The sequence below is a fragment of the Mus musculus genome, chromosome 11 (assembly GCF_000001635.26).
Source record: "Mus musculus strain C57BL/6J chromosome 11, GRCm38.p6 C57BL/6J".
NCBI lineage: Eukaryota > Metazoa > Chordata > Mammalia > Rodentia > Muridae > Mus > Mus musculus.
Window position 1 is genome coordinate 93327168 of NC_000077.6, and position 24664 is coordinate 93351831.

General features: G+C 40.4%; 1 protein-coding gene and 1 long non-coding RNA gene across 6 annotated transcripts in view; both read left to right on the forward strand.

Annotated features, from left to right (window-relative positions):
- The window catches only part of Car10 (carbonic anhydrase 10), a 504947-nt gene that overhangs the window by 230363 nt on the left and 249920 nt on the right, over positions 1-24664 (forward strand). The window lies entirely within an intron of this gene.
- Gm35002 overlaps positions 1-24664 on the forward strand; it is a 97153-nt gene that overhangs the window by 22514 nt on the left and 49975 nt on the right. Inside the window, exon 1 of the long non-coding RNA XR_388957.4 lies at positions 1-24664. This exon is cut by the window's left edge and continues 22514 nt beyond it; it is cut by the window's right edge and continues 27239 nt beyond it. This is a non-coding gene — a long non-coding RNA (predicted gene, 35002).

Genomic DNA, 24664 nt, shown 5'->3' on the forward strand with positions numbered 1-24664 from the left:
AGGTTCTTTTATTCATCCATTTATATTTTCTCTCTGTCTTTTGAGCTTCTTCTAGATTGTTCTTATGCATCATTTCAGTCAATACTCTCAGCCTCCATCCTTCCCACATTCATCTTGAGCCAAAAGCTTATGGAATATCTGTTTGAATACAGAAGGGTTCTTGTGACATGACAGCAAAGGGCTAGTGATGCTATGTAGAATAAGCTCCCTCTACAACGCTTACTTCAACTTGCTTATAATTCTTCCCTGGATCTGTTACTATCCCAGGATTCGTTAATTTTCCGAATTAAGCAAAAGCAAGGATTTCTGTAAACCCTAGAAGCCATGTGTAGGAATAAATGTAAAAAAAAAATGAGCAATTATAATTCATTAATTAAATTTGGACATTTAAATTACATTCGTGATCATTCTCTGATTTAATCTTCACGTCAACTTTGTGAGATAGGGAAGACAGGCTCTTAGCCAGATACTGTCACCATGATGATAGTCAGCAACTAACTACAAAACTCTGATGGTATGAAATGTGAACATGCTTTGAGTCTTGCCTGTGAGTCCTCGGGTCTGCTGTGACAGGTATGACTTCATTTTCAGAGCAGGTCTTTTGCATTCTGAGGCCTGGGATGAAGGGGCAGAGCTACCTATTGCCTGTTCTGTTGGCTGAGATCAAAAGTTTTCAGAAGAGAACGTGGAAACATGTAAGCCTCAGTCACATGACCACATCTCCCTGGTCAACATGCACATCAAGCTGTGACTTCCATCCTCATTCTTCCCGAAGCTCAAACTGACCTTGAGAACTTAGTAGAAAACCTTTCAAAGTTAATGCAAAAGACTTTGAAAGATAGTAACTATTAAACCAAAATCTGAACCCTCCCCCGATAATAAATACCTTTAAGCTCAGTTTGCTTTAAGAAGCTCAAATTTATGCGAATGGCATGTGTTTGTTCTTAGCATTTAGTGCAGGATGATGTGTGTAGGTTTCCTAAAGTAGTTCTAGAAGCAATAGCTTTAACTCCAAACCTAAAGACTTAGAGAAAACCCTTTCAAGTCTAGACAAAAGATGTGCTTCCCCTACATGAAAACTCTACTGTCCACTCCCTTTCTAGTGTCTAGACATTTATAGCCGCTCTTTAACTTATGATAAAACTGGAAGACCTTTGTGACATGCTGAATTTCTCTCCAGATCCCATCATCCCATGTTAGTCCATCCTGATTTGACTTTAATCACTTTTGCCCTTCGCTGTAGCTCTTACACACAATAGATACCATGTTGTGTGTTCTTCTGTTGTTAGCCAAATTAAGACATTTATGGAGTGAGACAGGGTGGAAGAAAGAACAAAACAAATAATTTTAAAAAGCTGTATGCTCTCGGGAGCACCTGCTTAAGAAAGGAATCAGCTCCTCTCTTGCTCTGCCATTTTTATTAATTACCATTGGTACATGGATGTTCTCTTTATAATCAAAATTGAATTACATCTTTGGAGATTAAGTTTCCTAAAAGAGCTTAAGGGCAGGATCAGAGGGGATTCACATCGTCTCTAATGCTCCCTTTTGACACTGTCCCCATCTCTAAATCTCTCCCCATGCCTGAGTCTAGCCTGAACCCACAAAAGGGCATGAGCCCCCTCCTTCTGCTCTTAATTCCCATCATTGTATATCTCAGAATGGGCCTGGTTTAAACAGCTCCAGTCACCCAGATTTCAACAACAATACAACTACTATAGGCAGGAGCAAAGAGATAAAGCAAAGGCGTAGTGAACGTTTTATTTGGGTGGCTACTATTTCATATTTTTAAGTGGAATACTCTTTGAATTGGAGGTGGCAGTAGGCTGTGTCTTTATTATTGAAAAGCTTTTGCCAGAGCTAGAATGATGGCTCAGTCAATAAAACACTGGCCTCAAAAGCACGAGGACCTGATTTTTAGATCCCTAACACAGTATAAAAAGCCAACTGTGGTGACACAAGCTTGTCAAGCCAGAGATGGCAAGATGGCAGCCAGAAACAGGCACATGCTGAAGCTCACTTGCCAGGTTCCTTGGGATAGTTGATGAAGTTCCAGGCAAATTAGAGCATCTGCCTCAAACAAAAGGTGTAAGGTACCAACATCCATCATTGTCCTTTGGTCTCCGCATTTGAACACCCAAACATGAACAGCACATACATGTGTGTCGCGCACGCATGTCCCCCCCCCCACACACACACACTATGTTAAATATAAAAATCAGTGAAGCACAGATGGATTAGGGGCTCTGGATTGTCCTGTGGGCTACTGAGGAAAGGAATCCTTCTCTCCACTTTGGGCAAGTAGTGAACACTGCAGATCCCTAAGATACTTAATGGTCCTCTAAGGAAACAGGAAGCTTTGTTTGGGAAACCAAAGCGTATAAACAACTAAACGTCAAGTTGGGCATCCAAACAAAACCTATGAAAAGAACATCTGTAGAAGATCTTTAAAATAGAGTCTTTGTCCTTTGAATGGACAATTAGAAGTCGGCACACTACTTGCTCCTGTCTCCGCACTATACTTTTGTTCTGAAAAAGTGCCGCTTTTCACTTCTAATATTTCCTACACTTCTTCAATATCTTACCATGCCTCAAAATAACTCCACAGAAAGAACAGCAGACAGCAGGTTGCCTTGCTAACATGAAGCGGTCACCTCTGAACCACACCTGACTTGTGAGGCTTTCATTTCCTTGATGTCATGGTGGCAAACTGCTTGGTTGCCGGGTGAACAGTCGTGGTAACAGCTACAAACCTGACGGCCAGTTCTGAGAAAGCTCCTTCTGCCCTTGAGGGAACTTCCACAGGAACATTAGCCATTGGTTAAGTGAGAACCCAAGTTTTTATCTTTAACTGAGAGCAGAAAGGCGGTATCTCAGTACATTCTTCACTTTCTATCGCATCTTTGATGAGGAACAACCCACGCATTGACCCCGGCTTTGGAAGACACAGCATGGTTACTCTGCCACATGTGTGTGCTGGGTCATGCAGTCATTCAAATAATGATTACCCTGAAACATAAAGGCAGCTGCAATAATGGGTTCTACTGAGGACCGGATGAAATCAAGGCAAACATCCAGCTATAAAAAAATAAAAATAAAAATAATAAAAATAAAAAACAAGGACGCTTTAATCTGTGAGAGTGACCTTTTTTAGTAATGTCTTTATGTTCATAGCAGATTAGCATAATCAGAGCTTGAGTCTCTCCCCATTTGGACAGATGTCACAGTACATAGCTTCCCTAGTGATTTGGTAAAGTAGGAACTAAACACGTCTCTGGAATATGAGCTGTTATGCTATAGGTTTTAATCCAGTGGGTGAGACAGGAGTCATTTGGGAGACTCAGAGTCACTCCTTAACTGAACTGACTTTATTTAGTAAGTGCATTTTGTGTCTCCCTAATAGTTACAAAATAAAGTGGCCAATATACTCACTCAATCCTAGGAACCATTCCTATTTTATTTTCGTGTTAAGTTAGACAACACCAAAGGTATCTAAAATACAAGTCAAGTATAGGAAGACACGGAGTCGAGCTCTCTCTCTCAGAGGAAAACTCTGCTGCTTAACAAAATCTAATCTACCAAGCAGGAGCTGTCAACATGATAAATATTCCAACTTTTATTATCAGTTTACATACCAGAGCAGACGAAAAGGAGAAATTATTCACGTGTTCAAAATTTGTTAAAATGATGTTGTCTGACTTCAAGTGACAGAGACCCAAGGAAACTCAGAGGATGGAAACTTTGGACTCACCGGGGGCCTTCTGATCTCTTGATGCCAGCAAGGTAATTACACTGTCACACATGAGCTCTCCCAGGTCCTACATGTGTGAGGATGACTTTTCTCAATTAATCTCCATGCCTTAGGTAACTGCAAGCTTCATCGGGTACTGGATGTATGCAGAAGCAAGGGCAGAATTTCAAATGGAACCAGACCTCAAATTTGAAGTTAGAAATTCCTGGGCAAAACTAAGTGCAGAGTAATTCCAATACTTAGGAGTACTTAGGAGACTCGTGAATTTCAGGCTACCCTGGGATACATAATAAATTCTAGGCCAATGTAGTAGTAAGATGCTATTTAAAATCAAACCAAAGAATAAGCAATGCCCATCTGTCCAGACCCTTCTAATTCTGAGTCTGGGCTTCATTGTCAAAAATCTATTATTGTATCTGTGACTCAGGGAAGAATCAATTGCAATTCCTGAGGCATCAGTTAAGAACTCCTTTGTTTTCCAGTGCTAGGGAATATCTTCAGCCATTTTCATCCCATAACACAGAGAAGTTGCATTGCTGATGGTTGAAACTCTTGAATATCTCATAATTATCTGTCACACCAAACATACAAAACAGAACAGTTGTCTTCAAAGGTGGGGAGTAGTACTCCTTAACATTTTTAAAACTCTGAAAGGATAATGAGTAAAATGAGATTTAGAGGGATTCACTGATCAACCGAGCACATCTAACCACCGAGTGGCAGAACAAGGATCTAGAAACAGCTCTGAGACCCAAACTTGATCTACATCTCATTGCACTCTCTGAGAAGCAAAGGAAGCCCAAGACAGAGGCTACTTCATCAAGTAATCATATAAGAGAGACAGAGAAGACTTAGGCATGGATTAGAGATTGGGCTCACTGTCTTGGGCATACACTTAATAAAAATAATAATAGAACTTTCTCTGTAAGGATATAAGCAAATTCCAAGTGCCTATTTTCAATATAAGTTTTGTTGTTCCCTTTTGGTTATGAAGTAAGCAAATAGTATTTGTGACCCCTGAATAAAACTCTTTAGGAAATATACAAGGGAATATGAATCTGCTTCATGGGCAACGTCTGGGGGAAGGTGGAAAGCTGAGCTCTCTGTCCACACACCTGATGCATTGAGGATGCTGAAGAGCCAAAGAAAAGAAAGATGGCGACAGGAGAATGCAGCAGAAGTTGGATGGAAGAGTCAGGTTTGGGCACAGAAGTCTTTGGTGTTCCTATAAGCTGGCATCACCAATGAAGAAGTATAGATTATTTGGTCACCTGAGGTTTTAATAAGATATATCCATCTTCGTATGTTTTTGTGCACATTTCCAAATTTTAAAACTGAAAATTATGCACCCTAGAAAACCCTCAGGACCCTGGAGATAGACATGGCTGCCAATATTGCAGAGCTCCTATTCCATATCTGCTGAACCTATTTCAGTTATGCTAGACTCTGGAACCCCACACATGCAAATCAGGTTATGAATTTAATCATGTGTGTGAGGCAACAGAATTTCCTCAATTGCATAAAAATAGTTTTCAACTCCAGTGCATCCTGGAAACCAAGGCATGAATGTTTTCCCCTTTCTGTTTCCCGGTTTGGGATGAAAGTGCCCTCCTTCTTCCATGCTTGTCAAAGGGCCTGGGTAATGTAAGATAGCTTCCTTTACTTTTCTTTCCTCTCTACCCTAAGAAGTCTCTTCCTACCAGCAAATTTTGAATGCTTACTCATAAAAATACAGTCCCCGTTAAGTTCCAACACATCCTTGTATCCTGAAAGGGAGCTACGCATCACATTCACGTCAGCAGGTGAAAGTTTCAGAGGAGTAAAAAATCGATTTCCATTTCATCTCACACCAACAGCCTGATGTCATCTGCACTCTTCTTTCAGGAGAAGGTGCTTCAGGTTGGGAGCTAATGCGGATGGGTGCAGGTTTCTCTCCACGGCTGAGTGCTTTTCCTGTTGCAAAAAAAAAAAAAAAAGAAAGAAAGAAAGAAAAACATGATGCAAGAGTTCCAGGCTTAAATTTTGGACATCCATACAGAAAACATATGAAGGTTTATGCATCTTATTATAATCTCAGGAGGTCAAGTCATCTGTATTCTGATGGAGCTGCTTTTGTGCATGAACTGAGAACAGCTCACACTGTGTGCGATCGAGGAAGAATAGGTTCAGCAGGGTAGTGAGAAGTTACTTATTAAACTGAAGTCATAATGGACATGAGAGTAGTAAGCAGCCTTCCCCTAATCAACATTTGAAAAGCTGTTCTGTGAATGCCTGAGCCAGCAGGGAAATGCAAAACGTCTCGATTTCTTGTAGAGGGTTGCAAATAAGGTTTCATCTTGAGTCAAAACAGTAAAACACATGTGTTTCTACACCTTGAATTAAGTATCGTTTAACACAGTTCTTACTTGTGCAATTATTTGGTTTATTTTGGAACTCTCACTAAACACTTAGCCTCAAGGAAAAAGATAGTGTTTCTTTTCACCATGCATTCCCCAGACCCTACCACAATGCATGACACAGAAAAGATACTGAGTAGTTGTGGAGATCAGAATGGCCCTTTTCTGGGAGCCTGCCATTTCATCTTGTTCCTCCAGCATTATTTAGACATTGTATTATTCTTATGCATGATCATATCATATATGATAAGAATTAATTGTCTGGTAAACTGGTACAAGCTAACTGAAGTCAACTCTCTCCAAGTTCCTAACTTTCATTGTGTTTGACGTGCCATCTATTGGGCTTCATAAAAGGCAGAGCAAAAGAATAACACTACTGATGCTCCTTTGATTCTGCTATGAGGTGCAAGACACTGGATTTATAGCCGGAATTATACAAGACCTTCATCCACAATATTTTAGCCATCTGGTAGACAGATAGGCTTGTCTCTCCTGACGTGAGTAATCTGGATTCCACAAAGATAGTCATTGTCATTAAGGAAATCACTGCATTGAGCTGAGATTTGGCTCCATGCTTAGATTTTTATGAGCTCATTCTGTGGCCTTGACAGGCAACTGTCCTCATCATCTCTCATTTTCCATCACACAGGCATTGACATAACCTAGCGATCCAGCCTCCGAGGCCTCTTCTGAGGAACAAATGGGAGGGTGGGGGTGGAAATAACGTTACTGAGAAAAGTATAAATCACCTCAGGCCCCTGGAGTGACATATTTCCTTACCTCGATGATTCATATAGGAGGTGTCTTTCTGTTTCTGAGATGTCTGTAATCATGTTTCCCTTTGGGTGAGTACTGAAGTCGTGCCTCCAAGAAAGATCAGTGGGAACTCCTTTTTTTATTATTATTTCAAGAAAAACAAATATAACCTCTGTCCTAGAGCCCCAGAAGACCTATTTAAGCATACACAACACCTAGTTAGCAGTCTCCAGAAGAGAAATTTTACATGGTTTGTTTATTAGACATAACTCCTGCTGTATTTTTCACATTGTAAATGTAACAAGGGCTTCCAAAGGTAAAACAGGAAACCAAGAGCATGGGAAAGGAAAAGGTGCAAGGAACCTGACCTTTGCAAAGCAAGCCCTGCTGGTAATAGGCAGGACTTCTTTCCAGTTCTTTAGTTCAGGATCTCTTGCCGAGAATAACATTTTATTTCTTGCTCTTTCAATTTCTTTGTTTTATTACAAGCTCTTGATACTATCATCTCCCACTAATGATGGAAGCCAGCATCATGAGATTGCCGGGAGGGTAAAGTGAGAGAGCAAAACTATTACTAATGATTCCTAATGAGGGCTCAATAAATGCTAGCTGCTGATGTCATCAGCGGCCTCATCATCCTTAGTAAGATCACCATGGCTTAGTTACTGGGTACTAGGTTGAATGTATCGAGTTTTCTGAATTTTGGATGTTGGGGGTAAGTTCTGTGTTGCTCAGTCCTCCCTCATCATGCTACTCTACAATGCCTACTTGGCATTTGACTGTTGTCATGTCATGATATGAAGCCCTCTGAAAATAATGGAGTGTTATTGTTACATGTTATATTGTACATGTTCAATGACACTAGTAATTCTTATTCCCTGTAAGCATGGATAGGACACACAAATAGTGCACATGAGTGCTGCAGTTTGGTTGTAAATCAGCCTTTGAGAACTTACCCAGTCCCCCCCACACTTACTTCTCAGTGTTCCCACCAGTATTTGTAGCTTAGGACATCTATCCTGGCTGTGCATCCCTGTCTTTTTGAAGTCATTACTAAGCAGAAGCAACACTAAATAGGAGTCAATTCCATACTAGGTCTAGTTGTACAAACAAAAACCTATGAAGATGGCTCCTGCTTACCTGGGTTCTACAGGACTATTATGGTCCAACCAGAGGGACTAGGAATCTGGGGTAAAGCAGATAGTAAATTCATTCTGGTAGAATACCAGTGACTAAACACATGAGCCCAGGTTAAAACTCTATTCTGTACCTTAAGCATAGGGCATTGAGTAAGTTGTGTAACCTTCCCAGACTTCAAATGTTGATGTCTAAGATAAGGATAATAAAGGCACCTTCCCCAAAGGACAATGAAGATGTGCAGCCATGTGCTCAGTACCACCACAGTACCTGAAGCAGCTCAGTGAGTATTCTTAACCTGTGTAGCTATCATCAGCCATTCCTTCTTCTCTGCCTCTTCTGCCTCCTTCTCCAAAGGTGAAAACAATAGCATCTTCCCACCAGAACATTAATTATGATAAAGAAGAGGTTGCGCTGTAACAAGCAAAGTGATACCAAGTGTAAAATCTCTAGTGTGGTACTAAGAGAGTAACTAAGAACATGAGTAAAGGTATCAGGTTATGGGGAAAAAAAGTTAATTCCAAGAAGGTATAAGAACCTGTTATCCAAACTGTGCTCTTATCTGACATTTTTTGGCCTCCTCATAAAGGGAGACCCACTGCCCAAAAGGCCTACTACTCATGGGCAATATCTATAGTGTTATTTCAGGATGGATGGATGGATGGATGGATTGATCTATCCATTAGTATATATTAGAACAAAAAAAAATAGATATCACATGAACCTAAGCAGACAGTGGTGCTTCTATATGATGCTAATAGGTTAGAATTAATTTGGCCTTAGATTCTAGTAATCCGTTTTGTTTTGTTTTGTTTTGTTTTGTTTTGTTTTGTTTTGTTTTGTTTTGTTTTGATGGATGGCTTAGCCAGATACAGCATGTCCAGACACTGTGACATAGCCTGTCATACACATAAGTTCTCTGTGTGGAACATCCAATATATGGGGCTTTGGTTTAATTATCTGAGAAAAGTCGTGGGATAGACACCAGGCGCTGAAACAATGAAGGAACTCTCCCCAGTAGTGTCTTATTTTTCCTGGATAAAGACTGTAACGTATGGTTTAGACTTCTCGCTGTATGTCAGAGAGATTCATTAGAAAACCTGAACTCTCTTTCAATCATAAAGTAAGACTATTAAAGCTTGGTTTTGACCAGACTCACATAGAAGAAGAAAAAGAAAAAGGAAGTCACATTGTACATCATTGTATTTTTTTTAATAACTAGTAAACAGATTCAAAATCTGTTAAGATTCATAAAGTTGGGTAGAGCCCATCACATTGTCTGGAAGAAAAAAAAAAGATGTTTTAAAAATATCTAGGCTCAATTATATGAAAATGAATTTAACATGACCTTCCATTTATATCTATAATTCAAGTCCTTCTTTATTCAAGGTTATGAACTTGGCATTCTCTGTGGCTTTTTCTGCTCATTTGAAAGAATGAAAAGGACACAGACAATCTCAGTTTAAATATCAGCTATACTATAGCATAGCACTGGGGGCTGGGGTTTCCACACTTCTCTTAATAATTTTGGATTGCTATAACAGTACTACAAACTGAGTATCTTATGGAAAATAACCCCACAAGTTGTAAGCTCAAGACCAGGTTAAACCCACTTCTAGAGTGCACACGGTTGTGTTTTCGTTGTGTTCTCATTTGGCAAAAGGACAGAGAATCCTCTGGAATTTCTCTCATAAGGACACTAACCATAAAGGTTAGTGTATGTGAGTGTGACCTAATGAAACCTCGAAGGTGCTACTGCTACCATCCTACTAGGCACAAGAACATAGATATTTGGAGGAATACTTTTATTCTGTCCACTGCATTCTCTTGGGTTTATCACCTGTATCAAGTAGGATCCCAGTAAGGAATAACTCAAGTAACACTGAACAATCAGTAAACATCTGCCAAATAATTAGGTCCCACCTAAGGCAATATGGAGTCAGCCTTTCCTTCACTGGAACAGCTACCTGAGGTAATCATCTCACAGAAGGGAAAAAGTTCTTTCCATCCCAGTTTTGGAGATCTCAGTTAGTGATCAACTGAAAGCTTTGTGACAGGACCAGAGCTACTTACTTCAGGAAGGAAGGCTAGTACCTTCCTCTCTCTTTTGAGGACACATGAAACCACCTACCAGCTCCTGCATCTTAAGGATTCCACTGCCTCCCAATGGTGCCACCCTGAAAACAAGCCTGTGATACACAGGTCTTCAGGAGACATTCAAGATCTAAACTAGAGCTTATTCATTCTAGTGTTCAGCATGACTGGGATCACTACCAAGTGACTGCCACTGTTCTATCATTCCTGTTCTGTTTTGAATCCTGCAATTTGGTTACATGAAGCCCTTTAGCTACTAAAAGTGTAAGCTCCCATTAGACAGCAACCACAAATCCCACTTTCGATCCCCCTTGTAATGTCTGCTCCCCAGGGATAGCTTAAGGGCTTTTTAGATTAGCAAATATGACAGAACTATAAACTATTCCAATAAAATTCAAGAATGGGGTAAGCATCTGAGAGCGTTTGACATTCTAAACATTTGGAGTGTTCTCATTTGCCTCCATTTAGAAACACTGTATTTATGGCATCTGCTTCATCTCTTTCTGTGGGGTGAGCAAAGAACACCATTCTTAGTAACTGGAAGGTGACAGGGGTGGGGAGGAGGTGGAAAGCATTTCCTTATTTGGATGATGGTTGTTCATGGTTTAGTCAATGTTCTTATTGAATTACTATTGAAAAGATAATTTCATGCTTCATGAAGTGGCAAATTTGATTCATACACTAGAAGGCAAAAAGAACAAATGTGATGTTGACAGTAATAATTACATCCCGCCCCCAACCCCCAAGAACAGGGCAGAGTAAACATTTCATAGCACTTAGGCATGAAGCATACCTTCCGCGTACCACCTGCTCATCAACTGCCTGCAAACAGGACAGTACAAGATAGCAGAAGTTCTTTGTTGGGATTTATTAGCCTGATCCTATTGTAAGCAATAGATTGCTACATTTTGTTTGCTTGCTCAAAAGCAGATCTGCTACTTGTTAACATAAAATTACCCAGATTTCCTTATATCTACACACAAATGGGCCAGAAACATTTTCTTCATCCCATGTTGTCATTGTACACTATCCAGCTCTAGCCTTGACCTTGATTTTCAACGCCAGAAGGACTTTGTAGAAGCAAATCTTTCCTTCATCTCAGATGACTCTCTTTCAGCTCCTCACACCTTCACTCTTTCCTTTGTACTGATGGAGAGTAATCGTTTTACTTTTAATTATTATTGTCAATGTCTGTCTATGTGCATGATATACATGTGGCATGTGTCCATGGTACCTGTGGTACAGGTATGAAGACAACCTTGTTCAGTTGGTTCTCTCTCTCCACCTCTACATGGTTCCAGGTGTGGAACTTGGGTCTTCAGGCTTGCATAGCACATGTCAATACTGTTGAGGCTTCTCAGCAGCCTGCGATTGTTTTCAATGATGGTCTCCCTGCTGATGCTTCTAGCTGAAGAATTCCTCTTGGGTGTATTTTAAAAGGATGACTAGCCTGTCTCTAAGGTTACAGTTATAGATAATCTCTGAAAAGGTGTACTTAAAAAAATCAGCTTTGGAAAGAACCTAGATGCCCCTCAACAGAGGAATGGATACAGAAAATGTGGTACATCTACACAATGGAGTACTACTCAGCTATTAAAAAGAATGAATTTATGAAATTCCTAGCCAAATGGATGGACCTGGAGGGCATCATCCTGAGTGAGGTAACACATTCACAAAGAAACTCACACAATATGTACTCACTGATAAGTGGATATTAGCCCCAAACCTAGGATACCCAAGATATAAGATATAATTTGCTAAACACATGAAACTCAAGAAGAATGAAGACTGAAGTGTGGACACTATGCCCCTCCTTAGATTTGGGAACAAAACACCCATGGAAGGAGTTACAGAGACAAAGTTTGGAGCTGAGATGAAAGGATGGACCATGTAGAGACTGCCATATCCAGGGATCCACCCCATAATCAGCATCCAAACGCTGACACCATTGCATACACTAGCAAGATTTTATTGAAAGGACCCAGATGTAGCTGTCTCTTGTGAGACTATGCCGGGGCCTAGCAAACACAGAAGTGGATGCTCACAGTCAGCTAATGGATGGATCATAGGGCTCCCAATGGAGGAGCTAGAGAAAGTAGCCAAGGAGCTAAAGGGATCTGCAACCCTATAGGTGGAACAACATTATGAACTAACCAGTACCCCGGAGCTCTTGACTCTAGCTGCATATATATCAAAAGATGGCCTAGTCGGCCATCACTGGAAAGAGAGGCCCATTGGACTTGCAAACTTTATATGCCCCAGTACAGGGGAACACCAGGGCCAAAAAGGGGGAGTGGGTGGGCAGGGGAGTGTGGGTGGGTGGATATGGGGGACTTTTGGTATAGCATTGGAAATGTAAATGAGTTAAATACCTAATAAAAAATGGAAAAAAAATCAGCTTTAAAAATCAATGCTACGGCTCATTTGAGGGAGGGTCATTAAGGTTACTTGTGTGTGTGCCTATGTGCTTTGTATGAAGTCTCTGAAGCACATTTGGTTACACCAGAGAGCAAAGGCAGAAACGGTACCTGTGGAGAATGAAGCCACTGCTTCGCACGGCTCTTATGATTTAGACGGCCATGATACTGGTAATGTTTCTTTCTGGCTTTGGGTACTAGGATGCTCAGTGCTGCATTTGTAGTATGTGTGAATTCTCAGCATAAACAAATGCACTATTTTAATGCTGTATGGAGATCTGTGGGGTAACTGGACTGTACTTCACCCAGTCATTGTGAAGACATTTTTAATTATTCTTCGCAAGTCACCACACTCTCAATATCCTTTCGCTGCAAATGCCTTGATATAGTATTGATAGTTGAATGGATATACATTTTGAAGTTCTTGATAAATACAGCCGATTTTTCCTACATAAATCTAAGGCTGATCAAATGCCAGCCAAGAAAATGTAGAGATATTCATTTCTCCACAACCCAGATAAACTAGTCACTGGCAGACTGAAAGGTTGTTTTCTAGGCGATTAGACAAAAAACATATTTTGATTTGATTTGCACTTCTCCATCCCCTGGGGGGCAGTTGTGGCCGTGCTGATTGCTCTTTTCTTCCAGGATGAATGGTCCATTTGTATCCTGCACTTATTTCTACTTGTGCCTATTCATTTTTCTATCTGCAATTGGCATGATCTCTATATGTGATTGGTACCTAATCTTGACTAAATTGACTACAACTGTTTACCAGTCTATGACTTTCATTGTGTCAAAAGTTCTCAGTTTTTGCTACTCCATAATACCTGCTCATAAATATCTCCTAGGCATATACATGTTCTCAGTAAGGATACAATAAAATTTAACTTCTTAGCTCCTCTGCTCCTCCTCTCTTCTCTCTGGCTCCCCCTCTTTTTTGTTCTCACCTTTTCTCTCTGTTTACTGGCTACTGTTATTTAAATCCCTTGTATCCTTTCTTTAGCATCTATTTAATGTTTTTAAATCTCCCTGCATAATATTTAAAACAAAATCCTTCTCCCACTATGCTCCTTTTCTTTATATATTGTCCAAGGTATTAATATCCACAGCAGCATACATATTCTTAGCACATATGTCTTCATCACTGTGAGTTTTGCTTTAAGTTGTATAGAAATGTTTGGTGTCCTGAACTGAACTTTGCCTAAACTCCTGGGTGGGTTTTGTTCCCTCACTGGCCTGATGAAGATCTGCCCAGGGCTTTCTTTGAAACTTCTTGTGGTTTTATCTTATGTATTTCTCCTTCCAAGGAGTAGTATTGTTTGTTTATTTGCCTCTTTCCAAACGTGAGGGTTCTTAAATCAAAATTTCAACTGATGGGGCCAGCAAGATGGCTTGTTGGGTAATGGTGTTTGCTGCCAACTCTGACAACTTGAGTTCAATTCCTGAGACCCACATGATGGAAAGATCCCACAGTGATCCTCTGACTGCCACTTGCACAGATGACATGCACCCCCCCCCAAAAAAAGCCAAAGAAATAAATAACTGTATTAAAATGTTTTTAAAACTAGTGAAAAATCCATCTGATGTACTTCATTGTAATATCTTCACTGTTTACTACTATTTCGTATTTTCCATACTTTATCAAAATGTCTTCTTTGTCTTTATGTACTTTTTTTAGTGGACATCCATAAACTTTTTATAACCAAAAACTATTTTTCTGTCTCCATGAAAATGAAATAGCATGTCCAAACCCCTAATGAAGCCACCTAAGGCTGTGTCACTGGGTGCTTTATAATTTCCCTTCATTTCTTTCTTCCCTTCTCTCTTTATTTCTCTTTCTCTTTCTTTCTTCCTTTCTTTCTTCTTTCTTTCTTTCTTTCTTTCTTCCTTTCACTTTACACCCACTCATTTGTCCTCCTCCCAGTCACCCCCTCCCACAGTCTTTCCTCTCCCCCCCCTCTGCTTCTCCACTGAGTGGGAATCCACCCCACCCTGGCACTTCAAGTCTCTTTGAGGCTGCCCTTCATTTCTTTCTTACTCCCTCCTGAGCAAGATTAAAAACTACCCTAAATTTGGGTTCTGGTTTGTTAAGTTTTAACTTTGTGCTGCTTTTGTTTTATGACTCCTTAGCCATCCTGCTAAGTTTCATAGCCATATTTTCAACAATTATTCAGTAATAACTTTAGGTTTTGAAGTCTTTGCTCAACTTGCTTATATGCAATAAACTTCTGGTTTGGGGTCTTATCTTGCTGAAGGAAATGCAGCCTGCACCTCTACTGTCTTGTTTTTCTTCTAGACTGCTCATGTAGGCAATAAACTTTTTACTTTCTTCAGTGCCTAAAAATATCATTACCCAAGACCTACACTTTAGGAATGGGATTAGAACTTCAAAATGTCTTTTCTTGCCTTATTAGAGATATTATTCCATTTTTCTACTGGTTGTGTTGTAGATGAGAAGTCCAGTGGCAGCAATTAAGGTCATAGGTCTTAGAAGTCCATGGGGCAAGTAAATACTTAGCACAAATAAAACAAGCGGTAATGAGAATCATCCCTTTATATATACAGTTTGTATGCATGCATCTGTGCGTGCACGTGTGCATGCGTGTGTGTGCTCCTGTGTGGATGTGTGTGTGCGTGTGCACATGCACTCATGTCCCTTTCCAGCTCAGAGGCATCCCATCTGCATTTCTTTCTTTCCTTCTTATCTCTTGCATGTGCATATTGCATCTGTGAAATCCATCTCCAGAATGTTACTGTATTGCTGCTGCTATCACAGATTACCACAGATCTAGTGATTTAAAGCCACACAAAGGAGTGTGTAGTTCTGAAGGTCAGAATCTGGAATAGGTTGCATTGAGCTAAAGCCATGATATGAAAACGGTAACACCTTTGGGGTGTCACTGAGAGAAAGTTTTCCAGTCGCATCTTCACTTTGTGGAAGCTGCCTCCTGAGCTTGTCTCCTGGCTGCATTCTTTGGCTCCAAAGCCAACAGCATAGTGTCTTTAAATCTCCAACCCAGATGCCTGGACACTCCAGTGTCCTCTACTCTGCTGTAAGGATCCTTTCAGCAAAATTTTGCTGGTGTATGCAATGGTGTCAGCGTTTGGAGGCTGATTATGGGATGGATCCCCGGATATGGCAGTCTCTAGATGGTCCATCCTTTTGTCTCAGCTCCAAACTTTGTCTCTGTAACTCCTTCCATGGGTGTTTTGTTCCCAACTCTAAGAAGGGGCAAAGTGTCCACACTTTGGTCTTAGTTCTTCTTGAGTTTCATGTGTTTTGCAAATTGTATCTTATATCTTGTGTATGCTAAGTTTCTGGGCTAATATCCACTTATCAGTGAGTACATATCATATGAGTTCTTTTGTGATTGGGTTACCTCACTCAGGATGATGCCCTCCAGGTCCATCCATTTGCCTCGGAATTTCATAAATTCATTTTTAATAGCTGAGTAGTACTCCATTGTGTAAATGTACCACATTATCTGTATCCATTCCTCTGTTGAGGGACATCCGGGTTCTTTCCAGCTTCTGGCTATTATAAATAAAGCTGCTATGAACATAGTGGAGCATGTGTCCTTCTTACCAGTTGGAACACCTTCTGGATATATGCCCATGAGAGGTATTGTTAGATCCTCCAGTAGTACTATGTCCAATTTTCTGAGGACCCGCCAGACTGATTATGAGGGTTAGAGAATTTATGTAACTAATCAAAATCATACCATTAGTCAATCAACTGCTGAAATTCTATTAACACCTGTTTTTCTCTGAACTCATGTTCCTTTTTTACTTGTTAGATGGTTTCTCTCCTTCTGAGATAATAGAAGGCAGAGTTAAACCAAGGTGGAAGGAGTAGTTGAATGGTTTGCTCTATTGATTTAGTGCCTATGTGTTTGAATCTATGTAAGAGATACTGCTGTGAAAAGTTGACAGAGTCTACTTTGAGAAGTGGTGGAAAGAGCTGAGGAGCTCTAAACTAAATTCCAGCATTTGGTAGTATATAACTATGAGTCTGTCACTCCACTACCTAGACCTTGGTTTCACTGTGTGTGTGTGTGTGTGTGTGTGTGTGTGTGTGTGTGTGCGTGTGTGTGCGTGCGCATTCTCTATGTTATGGTACAGAGTGCAGCCAAATTCATTGCCAAAAAACACAGCCTCATCTTACTATTCTCCTTCTTAGACAGCATCATTTCTTCACAGTGGATACTATAAACTGGCTAGCCAGCAGGAAATGAAGGTTTTTCCTTTAGTGTTCATTACTATAGAGTCATGAGATATGAAATATTCCATTCCTCAACCTCTAGGAGTGGCGTGGCCATTTCTGGCCACTGGTCTTGAAAGGAGAGCTACCAGAAAGTCCATCAGTGATTGACCTTTCTGTTGCCAGCCGCACAGGTGTGAGGTTAGTAGGGAACATCACGACCACAGCATGAAAAGCATGAGGATACAGCTACCTGTGAGAAACAGTAGGTCAGAGCAAACAGAAAGGCCCATGATCTCTCTTGATACCTTTAGTCACTCTGCCAAGGTTGGGCCACTTGCTTCCTGGCTGTCTTCTTTTATGGAACAAGTAAGCTCTTCTTTAATGGACTTATTTTCTGCTCCATGTTTCTTCCATGTATGGCTGAAGACAACCTTACTGATGACAGCTCACTTCCAAGTAAACTGCAAAGGAGTCAGGCCATACTAAAGATGGTCTAGATTCTGCTGGGTTCCTTCCTTCCAGGCTTTTCCCTCACAATCTCATTCACAAATTCTAACGTGAATTGTTTCCTGTTGCCACCTCTAGTTCCAGGCAAGGGTGAAGTGAACCCTCCCCTTCATCAAGTTCCCTTTGTTACCTGACTGGTCCCTTTTCTCATTCCTTAGTGTTTTAACCTTCCAGGACCCTCAGCACTTCTGGTGTCTGTTCACACTTAATTATCTATCTCATCTTTACCTCTGTGAGTCCCATAAGTCTTAGTACTCACCATCAGCACCATCCCCTCTTCTAATGCACACAGAGCCTTAATCCCACTTAGCGCCTTGCCCAGGTAAGTCTTCAGTGCACTTGGCATAATGATTAGAAACAATATATTCACCTGTTCTGATATCTTTCTTTTTTGTTTTAACCATCAGAAATAGTCTTCCGTTTCTTTGCTTTGTCCTTGCTGTCTCTTACACCTTTGTCAATCATAGCAGCTTTTTTAGATCACCATTCCCAAGCTATTGTTGACCTTCTTAGGAAAAGATGAAAACCCAGAAAGGAGGAGAAATACCCTTGTTTACCCAGACTGATCTATAGTACTAGTTCCAAGCCGCCTGCTGTGCACTGAACAGGAGCAAGTTTTAATTCTCTCCTTGGCAGGCAGGCAGATTGGTCTGTGCTTCTGGCCTCGCTGCCAACTAGCTTCAAATTCAACCACCTCTAAATGGAGTGGCAAAGCTTACAAACAGTGAGCGATCCTGAAACTTCCTCCACATGGTCCAGTGCATTGTCTGTCAGATGCTAGCCACCCAGTAAGCACTTTAATTATTTTTACTCTTAAAATTAAAATATAATTACAGCATTCTCCCATTCTTTTGTTCCCCTGCAAGCTCTTCTATAAGTTCTTCTTGCACTTCCTCACCTATTCATGGCTCTCTTTTTCTTTAATAGTTATTATATATTTACACACACATACTACACACACACATGTGCACACATACACACACACACACACATACACACACAAAAAAAACTGTCCATTTGAAACTATCTTGAGACCACATTTTCATGTAGGCATGCTTTACTTTGAAATACTGCTCAGTCATTTTTTATTTATGCATATTACTCATACCCTGACGACTTCTCGAAGAGATTTGTGGTAACTGAAAGCTGCAGGTACAACATAACCAATTTGTCACTCATGTGAGGTGAAAAGGATAAAATCCAAAACAAAAACACCGCCATGGTAGGAAGAACTAGAATGAGATTTTAAAGTTCAACTCACTTATTCTTCCATTAAACTATAGGCTTCATATTTCAAGAAAAGTAGAAAAGGGTCAGGAAGATTGAGGCAGTGTAACATATATTACATTCACACATTTGAGAGCCCAGGACTCAAGACAACGTCTACCGGCAGTGTGGTCTGTCCCTTCCCTCAGCTTCAGATGATGGCAGAGGCTGGATGCTACTCACCTGCCCATGCTGTTCACAGGTATGAACCGCATCACTAAAAGAGACTTATCTGTGATTGTGTTTATAACCAACATAAAGTAACTGAGACGTCTCATTCTGTGAAGTTGCCTTAACCCAAGAACACACTGATGGAATAATAGGAGGGAAGGAACACTAGAAATGACCCTTTTTGAATCAGTCTTCCTATTCAGGTGAAGAAATTGGAAGAACTTGGTCTCCTAAGACAGTCCTTAGTAAGGCTACTTTTTCAGGGTTGCTTAGTCTCTGGGGCCAGAATCAGAGCGTCTCAAAGGTCACAGTCCCCGAGAATCTTCTTGTTTCTTTTTGGTCTACATCTCATCAACACCCTCTCCTGTATGTATACCCTACCTCAGTCCCCACATAGCCCTCTCCCACCCAGGTCCTCAGAACTTCACTTGTAATGAAAGGGTAATAGTGCATGTAGATGTTCTCAGCTCTCTTTTAGACATCCATAGACATGTTTGCAAATAATGTTTGGTGATATGTTTTGATACTTTAATAGTAGCCTTCCTGATCTTAATGCATGTAGAAGAAACTTCCATTTGGAGTGTACAGCTGAATATTAAGTGTCCCTCTATTGTTCTTGAAAATTGGAAATGCTCCTATGAGGGAGTAAGCTTACGAAGTAAATATTTCTAATTAAAGATAGTCCTCCAATGAACCATGCTGTCTGGGAGTTACCCTGCCATCCACTTGAACACATGAGTAGTTAATTATTGATTAGCCATACATAATCACCAAACTATGAGAGAAGAGACAGTGAATTCAGAGTCACAATGTGATCTGAAGATATTCACTTTGTCCTGGGGTGTCTGTAGGGGCCCACATTTGGGATTCTCCCTTTCAGAATCTAGCTACTATGTCCAAGAAGTCCAAGTTCTCTGGAGAGGCTGAGAGGAAGTATCTGGATTTGGCAGCCAAAGCTGAGTTCTCAGCTGTTAGGTTTGTGTATAAAATGTCACCAGGAGCTCATGTGTTGACGGCTCGGTTCCTAGCCAATGAGTAAGGAAATGGGATCTACATGGGTGAAAAAAATCTCCTCTGCTTACTGTCTACTGGGAGGTGAAGGGCTTTCTTCTGCCATGCCTTCCCACCATCATGTTTCTGACTCGCCACAGATCTAAACACCATTGAGCCAGTTGACTGCAGACTGAAATTGCTGCACCTGTGATCCATAAGAAGTTTGTCCTCTTTTAAGTTGATTGTCCCAGTCCGTTTGTCACAAGAAGAGCACAAATTTGACCAGTACACCAAGTGATCTAAAAGTAGTTGCCAGTCTTGAGAGTATGCCATTATTGACATCCAGCCCAAAGAGCCTGCAGACAACGCCCCCAAGAAAGACCCCAAGTATTCCCACTGATACCAATGGTCTATAGAATCAAAGGATAGTAAGTCCCTATTTTAGGTGACTATGTTGTGAAGCAATCTGTTACAGAGCAAAGGATATTGGGAATAGTAGGACATACTAAAAGTTTATTTTCTCCTCAAGTTTCTACAAATCTCAGTGGCAAATGATAATCAATATCTACTAAGACCTAGAAGCTGGTCAAAGTGGAATTTATTTAAACTTTCTTCCCATCCTGCCAAAGATTGTGCCATTTCCAGTCAAGTTATTTCTTTCATTCCACTCTTAAGGGAGATACTCGGGACAGAAAATCTTGAAAGAAAAATGCAATTTAAAAATATCTGTTGAGATAGGTATTTTGACATTTGAAGGAAGGAAAAACAATTTAGGATGCTTTAAGAGCTTTTCAGTGTTGACTTTCATATTATGTCACTCTGTGCTACAGAAAATAGTTCTTATCTCCCCATCTAGCTATTTAGAGCAATCTTCAGTGGCATCATGCACCCTTTAAGGGTATTAATTGGGGTGGGCATTGAGACTTTGGGGTTGCAGGTTGCTTATTATAGCTGCAAATCGGGTGGGCTATTTTTCTTTTATTGTCTTTCCTTTTCCATTCTCTCTTTTCTTCCTCCTCTTTTCTCTCTGGCTCCTACTCCTCCTTTCTCTCTCTTCTTCCCTTCCTCTCTCTCTCTATCCCTTCCCTTCTCTCTCCATCCTTCATATTCTCCCTTTCCTTTTCTCACTTTGCTCTTCATTCCTCCCTTTATTCCCCTTTTAAACCAATGTTAATTCCATCTGTTCTTTATTGAGGACAATAAAGAGAAAAAATCTTATTTTAGAAAATTGGTAAGTGTGAAGTGTCATGCTAGGCAACCACACACGCGCGCGCACACACACACACACACACACACACACACTCCACAAACACACATACAGTAATTGCATTGGATGCTCAGTAGGCGGACCAAAAGGTAATGCATGTGGTGTATAGGTGAGAAAACTGAAGCTAAAATCAATAATGCAATAATAATAATAATAGAGCAATAAAATAACTGGTAGAGCTTGGATCTATAGAATCCCTTTCTTATTTATTTACAGTCCAGTCATTGCCCCTCTCCCAGTACCCCCTCGCAGTTTCTCATCCCATTCCTACTCCCTCCTGACTCCAAGAGCATATTCCTCGCCCCCATCAGGCCTCCCCACTCCCTGAGGTCTCAAATCTCTTGAGGATTAGGCTCATCTTCTCCCACTGAGGCCAGACCAGAAGAATATGAGCCAATATACCTCTGCTATATATGTGCCAGGTGCCTCAGACCAGCTCTGGTATGCTGCCTGGTTGGTGGCTCAGTGTCTGCGAGCTCCCAGGGGTCTGGGTTAGTTATGAGATTGCTGATCTCCTATGGGGTCACCCTCATCCTCAGCTTCTTCCAGCCTTCCCCTAATTCAACCATAAAGGTCTGCAACCTCAGTTCAATGGTTGGATATAAGTATCTGGGTCTGTCTCAGTCAGCTACTGGTTAGGCTCTCAAAGGACAGCCATGATAGGCTCCTGTCTGTAAGCACACCATAGCATCAGTAATAAGGCCAAGCCTTGTGCCCCTCCATGATATGGATCCCAAGTTAAGCCAGTCACTGGACTACCTTTCCCTCAAACTCTTCTTCATTTTTGCCCCTGTGGTTCATTTAGACAGGAACAATTCTGTGTCTGAAATTTGGAGTGTGGGTTAGTAACCCTGCCCCTCCACTTGAGGCCCTGTCTATTACTAGAGGAGGACTCTTCCCACTGTTGGGCATTTTGACTAAGGTTGAGTCCTGAGTCTCTCACCTGTAAGATCTCTGGTACTTTCTAGAGGGTTCCCCTACCTCCCACCCCCAGAGGCTGCATATTTCCATTCATTCTCCTGGCCCTCTGGGTTTCTCTCCTGCCCTGCCCCCATTCCTCATCCAGGTCCTCTTTTCCCCTCCCTCTCCCTCTGCCTCCCATGATTATTCTCTTTCCTCTTCTAGGTGGGATGGAAGCATCCTCACTTGAGCCTTCCTGATTTTTAAACTTCCTACAGTCTGTGGGCTGTATCCTAGGTATTCTGTACTTTTTGGCTAATATCCACTTATCAGTGGGTACATACCATGCATGTCCTTTTGGGTCTGGGTTACCTCACTCAGGATGATATTTTCTAATTCCTTCCATCAGCTGGCAAAATTCACGAACCATATTTTCTGTATCTATTCTTCCATTGAAGGACATCTGGATTGTTCCCAGCTTCTGGCTATTACAAATAAGGCTTCTGCGAATACAGTAGATCACATGTCCTTGTGGTACAGTAAAGCGTCTTTTGGGTATATGCCCAGGAGTGGTATAGCTGGGTCTTCAGGTAAAACTATTCCAGTTTTCTGAGGAATGCCTAATAGTTAGAGCAGGCTACCATTTCATTTTTAGGACTTTGTTATCATTATGAATATTAACCATTTTTTGTTTAGGTGTTATAATTCTTTTTATTTTATCATCAGTAGTTTTAGTATGCTCAGAGTGACTTTTCTGGTACATGGAAACCTCCATTTATAGAATGTAAATGTTTTTCTTTTTTGTTGTTGTTGTTTCTGGATTTTCTTCTTGCTTTGAAAGATTTCTGTAGCATATAATTATAAATACTATTCATTTAACGACCATAGAATTTTTAGATTTATGACTATAACCCACCTCAAAAATCTAACCTATTATATTACAAATAGATCTTTCTTTCCAGGTACTTAATTTATTAAATAAATCCTATCACTACTAATTTGAACTATAACTAAGAGCCTGAATGTATTTGGGTCTTTTGTGGTCTTCTTTTAAAAATTAATTTATTTTAATTTTATGTGTATGGATGTGTACCTGTGTATATGCATGTGTACCTCATGTGCCCTCAGGGATTAGAAGAGGACATTGAACTCCCTGGACCTGGAGTAATAGACAGTTTTAAGCCTCATATGGATTTTGGGAATCAAACCCTAGCCCTCTGCAAGAACAGCAAGTGTTCTTACACATCGTCTCTCCACTCACTGTTCTTTCTCTTAAGTTTCTCTCATCATCTATTTATGCATCAGGGTTGTATGGTATATTTATTTCCTTTTTTATATTCTTCACACTTCTACATAAGTCTTTTATATACTTTATTTTTAAATATTTATTTACTGAAAGCTATTGAATATGCAAATAATCAAATACACACACATACACACACAGGAAGAGAGAGAGAGAGAGAGAGAGAGAGAGAGAGAGAGAGAGAGGTCAAACAAAATCCAATTACTATCTAACAAAATGCTTTGCAGGTACTTAAGTATTATTGGTAGAGATTGAATTTTTAAAAAGGAAATCAAATCAAGAAGAAACTCACATGTTGTGATGGAAAATACAAAAGAAATAAAAGCTATGCCTTTTGCACTTCATTTTAAAACGAAGAAAACAATCTAAAACATTATCAGTAGTTGTTTTTATAATATTAGCAGTGGTTGTTTTCAGACTGGGAGTTTAAAGAAATTTGTTGTTAGATACGTCCTTTTATGTTTACCATAATGAGCACATATTATATTTGAAGGGAAAATTAAATATTTTCAAAACAAAATTTTAACTGATTGGACCTTCATTTGGGAAGAGCACTGAGCTTGTTACTGTGTGAATAAATTTGAAAAACATTTCTTTGGCCCATATGTTGTATCAAAATCCTGGCTAAAGTATAGCTTTACCCAAATTATCCTTCATCCTAATGGAATAATCAGAGTAAATGTGTGGGTCAGAGGACAATGAGACAAAGATCTCTATAGAGAGAAACCCAACTAGTGAGTACTTGCCCATCCTGTACATGGAGACCCTGATGCCCACAGAACTCGGTTCTCTGGCACAGCTCACTTTACCAGGGAGAGCTGATGCAGGGAAAAATAAATCGTGCTGGGCTATGGTACTGTGGGCTGTGGTCCTAACAGCTTGGCGTTGATGACTGCTAGCATCCCTACAGAGCAGACTGACTTCAGGATGTCTAAGATTCCCTGGGTTGTATTTTCTCCTCTTCCATAAGTAAAGCAGTCACAGTCACTTCTAAACTTGTCTGCTCATCAGAATTGTACGAGGAACGTTTCTAAATGTTAATTCTTAGCCCTTATCATGAAGACAGCGCTGCATCATTCCAGATCTTCCCAGTTTCCACAGAGCACTTGAATGGAGCACAGCTTCAAGAATCATGTTTGTGGGTGTGCTCGCCTCTCTCCACATTCTTAGGAAGCATCTTGTAGGAAAGGTTGCAGAACAAAGGGCAACCACTAAATGAGAAACAATCCATGGAAGGAAGGCTTGCAAACGACATTCTTGTGTTGATTGTGATTCAGAAATACATTTATAGACAGATGCTGTCCCCTGAGGGATTTACCAAAATACCTGAGGGGCAATTGGCCAATGAAATATGTGCTTTTCAAGTCACATGTTTTGAGACCAATCTTTCCCTAGGTAGTTTAGGGAAGAACTGAAAAGTTCTGTTAATGTATCACAAAGAATGCATGCTATGTGTTTTTAAAAGGAAAAATAAAGATGGAGCAGGTTAATTGAGACAG